This window comes from Prosopis cineraria, unplaced genomic scaffold, assembly GCF_029017545.1.
Source record: "Prosopis cineraria cultivar Desert tree isolate PC_DT_omini unplaced genomic scaffold, ASM2901754v1 PC6, whole genome shotgun sequence".
Classification (NCBI taxonomy): Eukaryota; Viridiplantae; Streptophyta; class Magnoliopsida; order Fabales; family Fabaceae; genus Prosopis; species Prosopis cineraria.
Window position 1 is genome coordinate 42,926,959 of NW_026555337.1, and position 17,575 is coordinate 42,944,533.

Consider the following 17,575-nt stretch of genomic DNA (forward strand, 5'->3'; position numbering starts at 1 on the left):
CATAAAATGAATCAAATAACCAAATGAAAGCCTCTGTTGCTAATATTGAAGTTGATCAATCAATATGATAAAGAATAAGAGATTTATCGATTTTTTTTTTTTCAGGATCTGAATTTGGTGAATGTCCTTGATCCTTTTGCTTGGTGATTGTTCGGCGTGATATTATGGAGAACGTCCATTCAAATCAAATGATTGCCAGAGATATTGGCACAAGATATAGAGAGAAGAACAAATTACAGTTATATACTTTTTGCTATGCCCTATGCATTAATGTAAGTATCTAACTATATATTCATATAGTTGTAGACAAATGATTACAATGCATTCTCATAAAACCACTGTTTTATTCATTATTTCATTTATTTCTAGTCAAGTATAAATTTTCAAATGTTGATGAAATCTTACGGCTACAGTGTGTATGTACTCACTGGCAAGAAGATTTGGGATGCTCTCTTGAAAAACAAGAAAATGTATTTAGTTCTATTTTGTTGTATTTCTTGATCTAGAATATTAAAAAAACTGATAAGAACAGATACTACACTTGATCTTAGCCAAAAGGCCGAGAAAGGTATAAGTGAAGAAACAAATCTGTTTCTTGATCTAGAATATTAATTACTTTGATCCGTGAAGAAACAAATCTGTTGGCACTGTGTCACAGCCCAAAAGATTATCATTGAAGAAAATGGGCCAGAAGAGTTGGGCCATAAGTCAGTAGACCCAATAGGGGTCGATGGACTCAGGAGAAGCAATAGAATTCGGAGACCCACATTTCATGTCCTCTCTGACATCTTTTTCCTGTCCTACCGATTTCATTTCTCTTTTATGTGCGTATTCTTATTACGTGAATATTTCTTTCTGTACTGAGAATTCTGTTATGAATTTGCTGCTATGACAGTTCTCATTTGCTAAATCAAATCCATCTTGCTGTTGCCATTACTGTTATTTCTTGGTTCTTCTTGTGACTGACAAGCTGCCAGCATCACAAATTATTTGGACACAATATTACTCAAGTACTAGAGCGTTTCATTAAAATCAAGCATACACAATCAGGGAAAAAAAAAAAGCAATAATAAAAAAAATGAGGACAGTCATATAGGATTCGATAAAACACTTGCCCCCCTTTTTTTTAAAAAAAAAAAAAAGAAACCTATATCATATGTTGGCTTCTTTAATTGTTTTGGTCAAAGATACAGCAAGATTATATAACACAGTTTTTCCTTAGACATACGATCAGCTAATATATCCCGGTAATGTCGAAAGACGTCGTTGATCATAGCTTCTCCGAAATGGCTCACAAGGAGGGTTTTGATTGCAGCACTCACAAACTGTGCAACTTTGAATCCATTGTTATTATCATTGAGTTCCACATCACGTGCATCCTTCCAACTTACATCAAATACCTCCAAGTGATCCAAAGTGAATGGACCTTCTTGTTCAATTTCCAATTTCAATTCAAATGGCCGGGGACGGAGTGTAGAGAGGAACGTTGAATGAATCCATTTGATCTTCCTTTATGGTTCCCTACACCAATCAACAAACAAATTCTTCTCTTATAGACATTCAGTTTTTAGGGAACGACAACAAAGTCTCAACAGAGAGAATTAATAATAATTAAGTTTCTATAATGTTCTTTTGGTAAGTCCTAGAAGAGATAATATCTTCCCTAATGTACTAGAAGTAATGGATATACCTCTTCCAACTAAATTACTACAAACATGAAAGTTGGGATTTGAACCCCCAACACTTCCTTAAAAAACAAAAGCATATACCACTCACACCAACTTTAATTGGTTCAACAAAATTTTCAAATAAATAAGGTACAAATATTGACTCATACAACTCAAAACATAAATTCTAATTCTAAACTTAGAGTCACATATAGAATTTAAATGTTTTATTTACAATCAAAACTCCAGAATTTTAAACTACTTGTATTGATATCTGCAACTTGCCTTTTAGATAAATTTGTCTAGGACTTAATTGTCATTAATTTTCTCTTTTGGAACTTAACTATCATTCTTCCTTTATTTGTTTATTTTTTGATGTATGTCAAAGAGAATTCTATATTTAAAAGGCTTAGAAATAAAAATATAGATGTGCCTGCAAGAACATGTCATTGAGTGCGTTCGCTAAAAGCTCCAAGATGTTGCAAGATTTATCGCTTGATGGGTCGCTGCTACTTCTTCCCTCAAGCGTAAGGACCATACGACCTCCTTCAATAAGTTATTTAGCACAACACTTGAGAATCAATGAGAAATCTCCTTGAAATTCATGACAATAAGCATTTCTCACGTTTAAAGGACTCGTGCTAGCCATGCAAATATTGCCCTTATTATTCTCCACATCCTTAGGAACCTACATGTGCGTATGAAATTAGAAGAATTAGTTAGAGGGGCAGAATTTATATACCAATTATAACTATGAATGTTATTGTCAAGAAATATATTTTTAATCGTCAATGTTCATCTCAATACAAAACATAGAAGGCATTGACAAAAGTGTTGAATAATACAACTGATTTTGGATTCCATACTGAATATACCAAATGTATATACTTATCGATAAGGTATTTTTTAAATTATTATAACAATAAAATTTATCAAAACTGATACCTTCGAATCCACGAGGAATAATTTTAATAAAATTCTTAAAGAGTTAAGGAGGACAAATGAATTTTAGGGGCATATTAAGGTTAAAAGTCACAAGCTAATATAGGGGCTGACCGCCACCAAAAGTTATCATTGTTTCGTGGCTACAGTCATACCAACCAACGAATGAGCCTCAATCTACTTGATTTGCAAATTAAAAAGGCAAAAAAAAATTTAAAAATAAAAATCTATTAGTCATATTAAAAAAAGAGATTAAGCACTACCCGGACTTAATTATAGGACAAAGCTAACCAAATTCATGGATTTTAAGAAATAATAGTTAATATTCTTAAACTTGTAAGAAAAATGTGACTTTCTAATTTTACCCTTCACAAAAATTAACCATCACAATAAAGTGTGTTTAGTAATTATAAATTGGTGTAATTAAGGAAGGATAATATTAGGGGGAAATTTAACTACTACATTTTAAACTTATGTTTAGGACTAAATAAGATTTTAGAATTTTTCATATAAATAGGACTAGAGAGACTGAGGGAGTATACATACTTGAGACAACCAATGAAGGCTATAGGAGGAATGAACAAAATGCAGAGAACTAGTAGGCAGAATCCACCTACCATTTGGCCACTTGGCCTTTGTTTGAAGCATTCATGAGACTTGAAGATATTGTTGAAGTCATTGCCGGGGAGATCATTCAAGAAAACAATGTATTCTGGAGATTCATATGGTTTAGTTTCAATTAGTTCACAAAGTTACAAAGCGTGTGGTCCAGAAGAACAACCTAGATCTGCAATTGCCATGCTCCGAGGTTGTCTTTCACTGTACAAGCAGGTTATTGCTCCCTCTCTTAGTTTTATTTTTTCGTCAATACCTTACACTCTGTTTCGTTCATTTATTTATTTTTTTAAAGCTTGAGATTCTGTTTTTGTTTTTGACTAAATAATAGCACTTATCTTCATTAATCACCTGATTACTATCAATATTTTGTTATCTATATTAGAAAATTTTAGCAGTGTTGCCTCTTTTTTAATGAATAAGAACTAAATTAATAACTAAAATAAACTTGAAGTACAAAATTAGTAAAAATTAAACTTGATAGAGAAAATCAATAATAGAGACAAGGAAAAAACTATAAGTTACATTAACCTTTTTTTTTTAAATTTAAAGCCCAATGATATATTCTTCTATTGCTATAATATGTTTTTTACGATTTAGTGTTGCCAGCTAAGTGGGCTTGGAATATGGGTTAAAGGCTACTGAATTGGTTGAAGAAACTTGGTTAACCTTTATCTCTTCAAATCATTTTTCATTCATTTACTTGCTTAGCAATCAACCTTTCAATCTCTTATTCTCATTAGATTCACTATTCACATAGGACTTATGCCTAGTGTGGTCGTTACTTGTGGCACTAATCCACCCTGTTGATTATAAATGCAATACGTTGTGGCATTTAATTGTAAAACTCCGATCACCTATAATTTCTCATTTTCTTGACTTCCTTGTCACCAACGTCACCTTCCAGCGGTAAATTATATCAACCTGTACAGTACTAAAATTTCCCATGGTTTGAATTATATATGCACTTACTTAATCATTTTGCAAATCAAGTTCCATCTAATCTTAATTATTACAAATTAAAAGTCTTCAAAATCATTAGTTTCAAACCTTATTTCATTTAATTTCTCACAATAAAATTTCCTCATGAAAAAATATACAAGACAATTCACATATTAGACAATTTTAATTTTTCCTCATGCTTTACATCAGCAAATAACACTACGTCACATAATATAACATATATAAAATTAAAGTACATTACTTTAATATTAATTACAACTATATATTTTAATCATAGTTCAACTATTGACTTTTGAACCGATCGGTGCCATGACCAGACCAATTAAAATCAAACAGACACAATCCTAGAATGAGAAATGAAGACCGATAGATGGTTTATTCGATACACATTGCCAATATATTATAGAACGTAACCATATATGTTGGCTTCTTTCAAATTGTTTTGGTCAAAGATAAGTTGAGAAAGACAAACATAGTTTTCTCCTTCACCAAATGATCGGCTATTATACACTGGTAATGAAGAAAAAGATCATCCATAATAGCTTCTCCGAAGTGGCTCGCAAGTAGAGGTTCCGCTACAGCTCTTATGAGCTGTGCAATTTTGAATCCACTATTATTATCATTGAGTTCTTCACCACATGCAGCCTTCCAACTTACTTCAAATGCCTCCAAGCGATTCAAAAGTGACTGACCCTTTTTTTTTCGATCTCTAACTCCAATTCAGAAGGGCATGGATAGTAGATGGGAAAGTTGAATGAATCTATCTGATCCTCCTTTATGATTCCCTACACCACTCACCAAAACAAATTCTTCAATCATGATCTTTTTTTGTAATGCATTTAGTAGAAAATTTGTTTGTTTAAATATATATATATATATATATATATAAATAGTCAAATTAAAAAATAGGGAAAATGATATTTAAAGACCCCTAAGAACATTAATTACATTTAAGGACCTTGAAATTTTAGGTTGTCGTAGTCCTTGGCTGAAATTAGATTTTTTTTTTTGAGTTAATTTGTTCTCGTATTTATATTCTACATTTTCAATACCTGGCATCTACAATTTCAGTACTCAGTTTTCATTTTTTTAGTAGTTGTCTTAGATATTTTCAATACTCATCATTCATATTTTCTCAAATAAAAAATATAAGTGTTGAAAATATGAAAAATGAATATCAATAAATTTAAGGTTATTATGTAATTTAGACCTTGAATTATAAGTCCAGGAGTGATTGAAATCCTATAGTAGTAGTTGGTACATTTTGAGCCCTAAAAAAGTAAAGTCGGTGCATCCTTGCCCCTATCATTAATTTGAAACTAATACTCGTTACTTTTTAAATATAGTGGGGCTCACATTCTTTATCTGCTGTATGTTTTTCTTATTTTTCAAATTAAATAAATACCATAATATTTGGTTGAATCTGGCAGCAAGCAATCAAAAATAAGGAAGGCGAAGCAAAATGGAAGGGAGGATATTTTGGCTTGGATTCACGATATTGGAGCATTCAATTGCTTTCAAAAGAACAAAGCCAACGAGCAGCTGGGAAAAATTAAGATATCTTCATTGTTTTTTTTTTTTACCTTTATTTTTTGGTATCTTGATTGCAACTTAACAATTAATGCACACATTTAAAAATAATATAATTTTGTTTCTATATGTTTTTGCTCAAAGTTCAATATTTAGCCAGTGATAGACCCAAAAATTTTAGGTTGTCGAGGTCTCACACACTGACACAAACCCACATCAACTCCATTGTGACACTACGGACCACTGCTAAGTTACAAGATTGGTCTGAGATTGCTAGATTCTAGCCTTTGTTTAGTCACCTAATATAAAAAGTTCACATAGTACTTTGATGGAACTATTACCAGTTTTTTCTAAATGACTGCCTATATAATACTTTGATGACTCCTCTCTTGAGTCTTGCTAATATATTTTGTGTTACTTTTTTGTCTCAACCTCCTGTCTTCCCAGCATCTATTGTCAGACAAGTATTGTATCTAACTTTAGCCTTTTTTGTCTCGAGTCTCTTTTTAGTAGTAAATTACTTCCCCAAACTCATACTAACTGTTTACTTAATTTTCTTGAATAAATAAATTGGATGAGGTATATTACAGTAGTTTTTCTAAGTTGAACTAATGTGTTGTCTGCTTTTCATTATCTAACTCCCAGCTATCAGAAAACCCTACAAGAAGTCAATAGCCTTAACCTTAAGCTATTAGTCACTGCTCTTTTGTTCATTTGATTTTTGCACTGCAAAACGTCAATAGCCTTCACCTGCGAGCCATCAGTCAGTGCAATAATAACACTGGCCGCATAGCAACTTCACACCCATTCAAGCTTGTGTTGGTACTTTGATAGTGAAAAACAAATTGCAGTGTTCATCCATTGTCTTCCATATGGAGTAACTTTTATTTTAAATTCAAAACTTGAAGTATGGGAATCGGGAAATGCTACAGTAGCCACAAATGCGAGCTCAGCAAAAAATGCTTCAGATGAGGTATCTTAAACAATGAAAACATAGCTTGCTGCTGTTATTTTTTATCTTAAACAATGAAAACATAGCTTACTACTGTTATTGTTTTCATATGTAACTTAAGCAGTGCAATATATTCGCTTTGTATTTTTAGACAGGTAAGTGAGTTTGCAATAGAAAACAATGAGAGCCCCCAAGAGACACCTCGTGTCACCTGCTTAACAATATGCAATTTACTGCTGTATGAAAATTTTGGTCATGGGTTAAAACAATAACTTCTGTCTATATGGCATAATATGAAGCTGCGACAAGTCATGCTATCTACATGGCCACAGCATCTATGTTGTTTCATCCAAGTCACGCTTTAGGTGTTACAAGCAATGGAAAGAAAAAAAATTATAGCATCAAGTCTGTACAACCTTGAAAAAAGTTCTGATATCAAGATAGGAAGGCAACCAAACACTTCAACGATTAAGTGAAAAAAAAAATACCCTTCCAGCATTGCCTCTATTAGTTAGCTAGACATGTCTTTCCTGATGATAGTTGCAAGTATAGAAAGATTTCAGCAAGAAATTATATTGCCAACCTGAATTCACATATACGTCCGTCCCTCTGGAAGATTATTTAATAATAAATTAAAATTTCATAACAAAAATATTATATATATATATATATATATATATTATCGTAGTATATTACTTAAAAGGTAATTAATTATTTGCTTGTCGGATCATAAGAATTTATTAGTGGCGGCCATATTTTTACCAAATATAAATGTTGATTTGTTTTCGAAAAAAAATATAATTCTAAATATTAATTAAAGTAATATACAAATAAATTATATGAGAAGTTTTAAAATATTTATTAATTTAATAAATTTATTTTTATAATAAATAAAGAGAAAATAATATTTTTAAACATATATGCTTGGTAATTTTGAAGTTAGTGAGGAGAAAGAACTCTGCCATAGAAAGAACCTGGAACCCCAGTGACGTAGTATTGATCAATTCTACCAATCACTCGGCTATTAAGCTTTTGCTCGAAGCATTCAAGAGACTTGAAGATGTTGTTAAAATCATTGTCTGGGAGGTCATTCAAGAAGATGGTGTATTCTGAAGATTCATGGTTTCGGTCCCTACATAGCTTCTCCACAATTTCAATCAGTTCACCAATCACAAATCAAGTGTTTGCTCCTAAAGAACAGCCTAAGTCAGTAATTGATAGGGTATGGGAGAGTCTTTCTTTGTATAAGCAAGTTATTGCTTCCTCTCTTATAGGTTTAGTTAAAGTAGTGGCCTTTTGCTGCACATCAATTATGTAGGTGTGAATATGTGTGTGTGTGTGTGTGACAAAACAAAAAAAAAAAAACTATCTCTTTTATCATTCACCTCCCCTTGTGGAAGAGGAGGGGATGATCAAAGATGCAATAATTTCCTTTAAGCTATGAGAGTACGTAGCTAAAAAGTCAACATAGACAATTCTGTCACGGCAGAAATGATACAAATTTAGAGACCAATATCTCTGTGATACAAAGTAAACGAGCTTCTTCAATGACATAATTGAAAGGATAAGACAACTCACATTCTTTAGCAATAAGGTTGACGGCTTCAATGAAATCATAAAAAATATCAATCTCCTTAAAACCATGAGCCCAACATAGGTTAAGACCCTGGATGATTCCAAGAATTTCAGCTATGACAGGAGGAACAATTGAGCGCTTACAGCTATAATTAACCTTTAAACCATTCCCAATTTTGGTGCCAAATGATGCCATCACAGCCACTATTTTAAAGGAAAAATCACAATTAAGGACTACTAGAGAAAATTAATTGCACTATCAGATCAAATAATTTTAATATTACTTTGCAAGACCAAAGGACCTAAATGAATTAAAATTTGTTGTGAAAAAACAAAACTATCCCTCATAAGTGTATATATATACTCTTTTAACAATTTCCCATTTGGGAAAAAAACAAGTTCCATTTTTATTTTAACAACAATTAATTTCCTGATTAATGACTCTAAAAAATTAACTTGGTGATAGAGAGGAACAAGTTTTGTGATTAAAAAGCAAGTCTTATCTCCATGTTAACAACAATCTATTCGTTTATTAATAATTCAAAAAAATTAACTTGGTGGTGAAGAGGAACAAGTGTTATAATTTGGTGAACAATGAAAAAACCAAGTCCCATTTTTATTCTAACAACAATCAATTCCTTCATTAACAATTACAAAATATTAACCTAATAGAGAAACATTGTTGTAATTTGGTAAACAAGTCTCATTCAAGGAAAAGCAAGTCTCATTCATAATTTACAATAATCAATTCCCCCATCACAACAAATATACATGAAGAGTAGTTTTATATTTTCACAACAATTTTTAATTACATTTAGGTCTTTTCATCCTATAGCACAATTAATTATCTCCAATGGTCCTCGATTGTAATTTTCCCTATTTTAAAACATGCCATATATGGCCCGTTGCATTCCTGAATCCTGATCTTTTGCGAATACTGTATGTACGAACTTGCTTTTTCATATTATGCTATATTAAATTCATATAGATATTATTTAAATTTAATATTCCAATTTAAAATATCATTTAGTTATGAGATATCATTAAAGATAATAAAATATCATGAGTATGGTCCGAATTTACTTATTGTATCTAGGTTTAGAGATTTGATCAATCTAAATTAAATAATAAATAAATAGCCCTAATAGTGGGTTATAAATAGAGCCCTATAGATTAAATTAGCAACGGTTAATTGAGGAAACATCGCCGTGACACTTTAGAAAGGTTCCCTGACTATAGTCATTGTGCCTGCATACTAGTCAGATAAGAATATAGCCACTTTGCAATGGCGAAAGGCAACCTTAAGTCTTCGCTATATTTCTCTGGAAATTCTATATAAATGTATACATTTAGGTCACCTTTGGTTATCAAAAATAAATAGAATGAAATGAATTGAAAGACATCAATACAAAAATGAATTAAATTATCTTTTTTTTTCATGATAAATATGATAAAATTTATTAATATATATTATAAATGTAAAAAATTATTACATCCTTTAAAAATTTTATGAATTATAATTTTTAACCTTATAAACTAAATTACTCTCTTTCTTTATAAATGTGGTTCAATATTTTTTATTATTTTATTTTTACTTTTATTTTTTTTCAATTCATTTCATTCTATATCATTTTAGTAATTTTGACTTTAGAGTTATAGGGTTTCTTGTACAGTCTCCTGCGGTTAAAATAACACTGAAGAGAGGGAATAATTGCAGACAAGGGGGAGCGAATCTAAGAAGTCAATAATTCTTGCTATTCCACGTCATCCAAAGTTCCAAAACAATACCTATCTTCCGCGTACACAGACTACAAGTGCTCATTTTGTCGTCTTGTATTCATGCTCCCCTTTTTGTACTCAGACCATACGATTGGTATATACCTATAGGAAGAGTTTTGGAAAATTTTAATTTTGATGGTCTGGTTGTGTATAATAATTAGATTTGTAAGGAATTTGTGCTTCTTTCCAAATTAAAAAGGGAGAATTTCATTATAGGCCAATAGTCAGTATATATCTTCAAATCTAGACCAAATAAATTTGAAATTGCACTGCAAGCTTTGGGACAGAAATGAAATTAAGTTTTGCAATGAAATGACATTATTGCCCATAATGTCTAAACATCACTGCTACAAAATATATATATATATATATATATATGAAACCATTTATTCAACAGTTACATGTGAAATCATTTTATAAAAAAAGGCAGGATTTTAAGAAAAAAAGTTATTAAACGGTTATAAAAAAAGCCATTTTGTAATTAAATAAATATTAAATAGTTATTTACAATAATTGTTTGGTAGCTGTTTTAATTTCAAGAGTCCTAACGTCAACATATTCCTAAACGGTTCTAAGGAGGAAACTATTTAGTATTTTGTTAGTTTACTAAATGTTTACATTAGTAGAATCGTTTTATATATATTACTAAATGGTTCAATTAAAGAATCTGTTTAGTATTTGATTTTAAAAACCCCTCTCCTTTTCCCTGAAACACACTTCGTTCTTCAACAAAACCAAAGTCCCCCTGCTCGGTCAAAATGAAGTGAAACAGTTAAATAAAGAGATAAAGCATCTGGAGAAAATTAAAACTTACTATGATAAGAATTGAAACTTAGGTTTGTACTTTTTAAATAATGATAGTTATGATTATTGTTGTCATTGGTTGTATGCTATGGAATTAAGTTTGACTTTTATTTCCTCTTTCCATTGATGTTGCGCTCTTCTGCCTTCCTTTCATATGTAAGGCGTGGGCTTCGTTGGGTCAAATTTGATTGGTTGATTGGTTGATTGGTTGATGAGCTTCAGCATCTGAAAAGTGAAAACTAAAGATGTGTACTTTTTACCCTGACACTTAAAAATTAAAGCTACCATTCTACTGCAGGGTTTATACATACATACATATATATATAATCCATTTTCATCCTTCTTATTTTTCAATAAACAATTTCAAACACGATTTACAATTCTTGTTCTCACTTCCTATATATCACTTTCTTTCTTACTGACTTTGGTGAAACAGCTACACGTACAGTTCCACACTGAGATGAGAAGCCAACGAGTGAGAAGGGAAGATGGGAGAACAGCGGTTGACTGTTAATTACAATCGTAGAATCAATTTTTTGAGTGGTTAGACCCAAACTACTATAGAGATATTTATATAGGAGGGTTGGTGATTGACACTCCTAAGAGTAAGTGGCACTTAGCACTCGTCACTTCCCATTGCAAATAACCAATAGACTGTGGCTCTCAAATTTAAAGATAAAATAAATTCAAAATGCTAAACAAATATTATTAAGCCTTATATACTAGATCAAATCTTAATAAATCCTAAATCAAATCACATATAATTTTTATCACTAGACTAGACATTATTGAACGGATCAAAACGGCAGTCTAAAGATCAGTGGTTAAACTAAGAAGTAACTCAAAATCAGATCAGTCATAATTAAAATCATATATTTCAATTGACATAAACCAAAATATTCATATTAATTAACAATGAAAAACAGTAATTTTTAAACAAAAAAATTTTTATTTTTCAAATAAATAAAAAATTTATCCATAAAATATTATACATATCTTATACAAATTTTAATTATAAGTTTCTGGAAATAACAAAATACAACAACATTGAGTCCTGGTAACGTTGAAAGACATCTTTGATCATAGTTTTAACAAAGTGGCTCACAAGGACAGTTTCAATTGCAGGTCTCACAAACTGTGCAACGTTGAATCCACTGTTATTATCATTGAGTTCCTCACCCACATGCAGCTTTCCAACTTACCTCAAATACCTCCAAGCGATTCAAAGTGAAAGAACCTTCCTTTTCAATTTCCAATTTCATTTCAGATATGAAGGGAGTGTAGAAAGGAACGTTGAATGGATCCATTTGATCTTCCTTTATAATTCTCTACACTAGAAACCAAAACAAATTCTTCTTTAATAGACATTCATTTTTGAGAGAACGACAACAAAGTCTTGGAAAAAAGAATTAATGATAATTAGATTTCAAATAATTTTTTTGGGTAAGTCCCACAGAAGAGAGAATATCTTTCCTGATATATTAAGAGCAATATATAGACCTCTCTTAACTAAATTATTATATGCACAAAGGTTGGAGTTTGAACCCCTAACCAGTTACTTAAAAAACAAAAGTATCTTCTACTCAAGCTAACTTTAATTGGTTAGACAAAAAAATTTAAAAAAATAAAGCATAAATATTAATTTAGACAGTTGGAAACATGGATTCTAGTTGTAAACTTGGATTCACATTTAAAATTTAAATGTTTTATTTACAATCAAAACTCATGAATTCGCAATTGTTTAAATCAATATTTGCAACTTGCTTTTAAGAGAAATTTGTTGAGGAATTAATTGTCATTAATTTTTTTCTTCTCAGACTTAACTATCATTCTCACTTTATTATTATTTTTTGGGTTGTATTTCAAAGAAAATTCTATATTTAAAATTGTGAAATAAAAATATAGATGTACCAGCAGGACCATGTCATTGAGTGCCTTCGTGAAAAGCTCCAAGATCCTATTGCAAGATTCATTGCTTGATGTGTCACTACTACTTCTTCCCTCAAGTGTAAGGACCATACAACCTCCTTCAATAAGTTCTTTAGCATGACACTTGAGAAGCAACGAGAAATCTCTTTGAAACAGAGGGTAATAAGCATTTCTCAGGTTAATTTAAAGGACTCGTATTAGCCATGCAAATATTGCCCTTTTTATTCTCCACACCTTTAGGAACCCATATATGTGAATGAAACTAGACGAATTAGTTAGTGGGGCGGAATTTATACCAATTATAAATAAGAATGTTATTTTCAAGAAAAATATTTTTAATCATCAATGTACATCTCAGTATATACAAAACATAGAAGGCATTGATAAAAGTGTTGAATAATACAACTCATTTTGGATTCCGTACTGAATATACCAAATTTTTATACTAATCGATAATGTATTTTTAATTATTATAACAATAAAAGTTATCAAAACTGATACGTCCAGATCCACCGGGAATAATTTGAAAAAAAATTCTATAAAAAGTTAAGGAGGATAAATGAATGTTAGGAGCATATTAAGGTTAAAAGTCACATGTTAATATAGGGGCTGACCACCACCAATAGTTATCATTGTTGCCTAGCTACAAATTGATAGTCATACCAACCAACTAATGAGCCTCAATCTACTTAGTTTGCAAATTAAAATGGCAAAAGAAAAAAGAAAAATCTATAAATAATATTAAAAAGAGAGTGCAAGTACTCCCCCAAACTTGAATATGGCTAGCACCTAAAAAGGTGGCGAATTAGATAACAATAGATTTTTTTTTGGTTTTATGTACCCAAATGAATGCAACTAATAAAGATAGAAGTAAATAACAAAAGACTTAAAGAAGAAAAGCTTTAACACAAAAAATTTTTCCTAATTCAATTAACTACTTGTCCTACATCAAGTTCTTAAAATCACTCTTAAGATTTTTAACTATAATCACAAGTTTTAGTGGGTGTTTGCAATTTCAATATAACTCTCAAGACTTGATTAGTCTTATTTCAACGACAATACTTGCTATAATCAACAAGTTGTTACAATTCACTTAAAAAAAAATTTCAAGATTTTAATTTAATTGTAAAAAAAAAATCTCAAGAAATAACTTTCTTTAAAGAATAAATGAAGAAAGTTTAAGAACTTGTAATGACCCAAAGTTTTGAATAAAATTAAAAATTCATGACTAAGTATCTTGATTGTATTTTAGTAATTTTAGAGTAGATATTACAAGAAGGAAGGGGGGCTTAGATTTAAGTTTAAGTTATAATAAGTTAGAAGTTTTGGTGAAATAATAAGAGTTAAAATTTATCTTTATTAACCTATGAAACAAATGTGCCAACACCGATAGGTGGTTTGATGGATACAATCTTAACCAAAGATTCTCAAGTTGCGTGTTCGAATTTTGCCAAGGAAAGATTTTATTTTCATCTTCAGCTTAACGAAATTACCAAAATGTCCTAAAAAAAAGTAATAATAATAAATTAAAATCTGAAACCTAAACACACTTTAAATCAGCATTTTCTTCCTTCCTCCTCTTCAGTCTTTTGATTTTTGCAGAACCGGAGGGAGAGCTCGGTCTCTGTTCAACCTTCTTCCTCCCCTTCGTTCTTCCACCGCCGACAACCATGGGGTGCTGTTCGTCCGCCACTGTGGTGGTTCCCTAAGGTCACGATTTTATTCTCCTTTCCCTGCCTTGCATCGTCCTTCTCATTCTCTGATTTATCTTCTCTGTTTCTGTTTGCGTCACTGGCGGTGCTTTGGGAGCTAGATTGCCGTAACTGGAGGTCTCTCTCTCTCGCAAGACCTTCTTCTTGGTTCGGTGCCGGAATCTTCCTCCCCTGTCCGCCTGCGTCGGTGCGTTAGATTCTTCTTCCTTCTCCCCTGTTCGGATTGCAGAGTTTTCTTCTTCTTCCTCTTTCCTGTTCAAAGACGTGCTGTTTTGGGGTGATTGAGGGAGTTTCGATTCCTTCTTACCTATCCGTCGGTGCGTATCATTCCATTTTCCCTCTTTTCCTTGTCTAATGTATGGGTGATTAAATGGTTGAGATTTTGATTTTCCTTTCATTGCAACACGATTCCATCTAACCTTGGTAACAACATCAGTTATTTCCTCATTGTCATTGATTTTGATTGGTCTCACCGAACTGCTTTGAATTCGTACACAAAGCCGCAAAAAAAGAAAAAATTATCCCTTTTGTTGTTGGATCTAATTTAGTGATACTTTCTCTATTTTCAGAGATATATATGTATGTATATATTATTTTGGGGTGAAACTTTCATGTTGTACTTCAAGAAATTGCGTCATCACAGAATAGGATTGAGATTCCCTGCAAAATGGATTGAACTGTCATATTCTTTGGATTTAATGGATTTGCTGTTTTAATTGTGTTTGTGGTTGGCCAACTTTCTTTGCCTTGTGAAAAAAATTCCATTTCACTAAAATATTAATTCTTGGATAAATTACACCATTACAGTTAAACATCTTGATGTGGTGCTCATAGCTGGTTCTTATATGGCTTCCATAATTTATGGTATTTTTCATCCAACTGTTGGCCTAATAATATTATTGATATTAAATTGATGAAGATTTCATTGTAGAAAACCTTATTTCATTTATACCTCATACTGTTTTACAATGTCTAGTTGTTCAAATAACTTCAAAACACTCGTGGTTAGTTGCTGAAATTACATTGCATATCATTGATACAAGTTACGAGATTTTTATAATATTTTCTGTTTATGTTTGCATTACAATTTGGAGTTTTCATGTTTAAGGGCTTGTGTAACATAATTATAGAACACGTGATAGGATTGTTGACTAATCTCTCATGTCTTGTGCGTTTTATTAGAAGCCTAGTGATAGTTTCCTAGTCATCCTATCTCTGGCATAACAGAAATTTGGTTTTCATGAAGACTTTATTTTCAAATGTTGCTTGTATAAAAGTTATTTATTTTCTAATTTGAGACTTGGAAAACTGTGAATATTGTCCAGATATAGTTTGGAGATTTATGGATTAAATTTATCATGCATGATATGTTACATATGAAGCGTTAATGTTGAGATGTTTTCTATTCTTCTAAATCTTCTTGAAATGAAGATTTTTGGTTTATAAAGTGTATAAAAGAAATAGCAAAATATTGCTTTAGGCTTAGCAAATTAATTCAGTTCACACAAATGTGAAAATGTAAAATGAAAGAAATTAAAATAAATGTAAGAAAGTAGAGATACATTAATTAAAGAGGTGGTAGACTATGTCAGCCGTATTACAAAAAAATAAAGACTAAAATTACATGATAAAAGAAAAAATAAAATAAAATAGTAGACGCGGAGTTTGAGACTGATAGTTTATTGATGTTGATGATCCTTATTGAGAGAGGGCTTCTCTATTTATAATGATCTTTGACTTGGTATTCAAACTCCATGATAGCCACTTTTCTTAAATTTATAAAGTATTTTTTTCATCATAGTCACTCATCATGAATAGAGTATGGATAGTTTTAACTAGTGACTAAGGTTTTAAAAATATTTTTTTTTATTATTTAAAACTGATTAAGTTGAGTTGAGTTTAGGCCTTTAAATTCATAATTTGAGTGCAAACATAAGCAAAGAAGAAAATGTGGAAGAAAGAACATACACCACAATGAAAGATGGAGGAAGCTGGCAGAAATTAAAATGAGACTCAAACTAACCGCAAAAATTCACCCGAAACGGAACCCTCGAGCACCAACAGACAACGGATGGAGCTCAGCGACGACAAGTGGACGGCAACGGACTGAGCATGACGATGCCGCAGTTTCCGGACGGAGGCAGCGAGTCTGGCTTTAGTGAACAGTGACGAAATGATGTGGCAAAGTTTAAAGCTTGGAGAGTGAGAATCTAAAAAGTTAGAAACTTGAATGGGTGCGTCTGACAGTTGTATGGTGACTTTAAATTGCAAATCCACATCGGGTTTACACAACCAACATGGATTTGCTTTATCATGCATTCATGTGGTAAACTGCAAGGGATTTTTTTTATTTTTCAAAAAAAAAATACGACGTCAGCGTAAATATGTTGTTTAAAGTTACAAGTACACCACCATCTTTTTTTAACATCATTTTTATTTACAAATACCTGTATAACATTTTGCAATATAGACACAACACATATACTATTAGTTGATCATTGGTACAAGCTACTTAGTTGTCAATTTTAGTGGCATCTTAAATATGATGTGATGACATATGTGTCTAAGTTAAAAGGGAAAATGGATGTACATTATTGAGCTTGGGGTATCGATATGAAATTAAAGGTTAACACCAGTGCCCTTTAATTAGTTAAAATGCAATATTGTAATGATTTTGACACCTAAAGAGTGATCGTGCTTCAATGTATATTTTAATATAATAGGTACTCCTTGTAAGATAGTTCAAAAGAAAAATTACTCTTTAACCATCGAAATAACATATTGAGGATCGAAAAGCATATTTATTTATAATTTAATTTGTTGTACTTCTTTTTTTAAAATCTTACATTGTTACACACAACAAAGTATTTTGACATTCTAGACACCACAAATTATTACATTACTTAAAACACCAGATTAATTAAACTCAAACATACACGATCTCAGGGGAAAAAAAAAAAACAAACACAAAATGATGCGATAATGCATTCGATGTATCAACAATGTATCATAGAAACACAAATGCATATATGTTAATTAAACTCAAACATACACGATCTCAGGGAAAAAAAAAAAAACAAACACAAAATGATGCGATAATGCATTCG

The 17,575-nt window shown here is 31.2% G+C and overlaps 1 pseudogene; it reads right to left on the reverse strand.

The window, feature by feature from the left end:
* Positions 1-465: 465 nt before the first annotated feature.
* On the reverse strand, positions 466-572 carry LOC129314740 (U2 spliceosomal RNA; annotated as a pseudogene).
* Between the last annotated feature and the right edge of the window lie 17,003 nt (positions 573-17,575).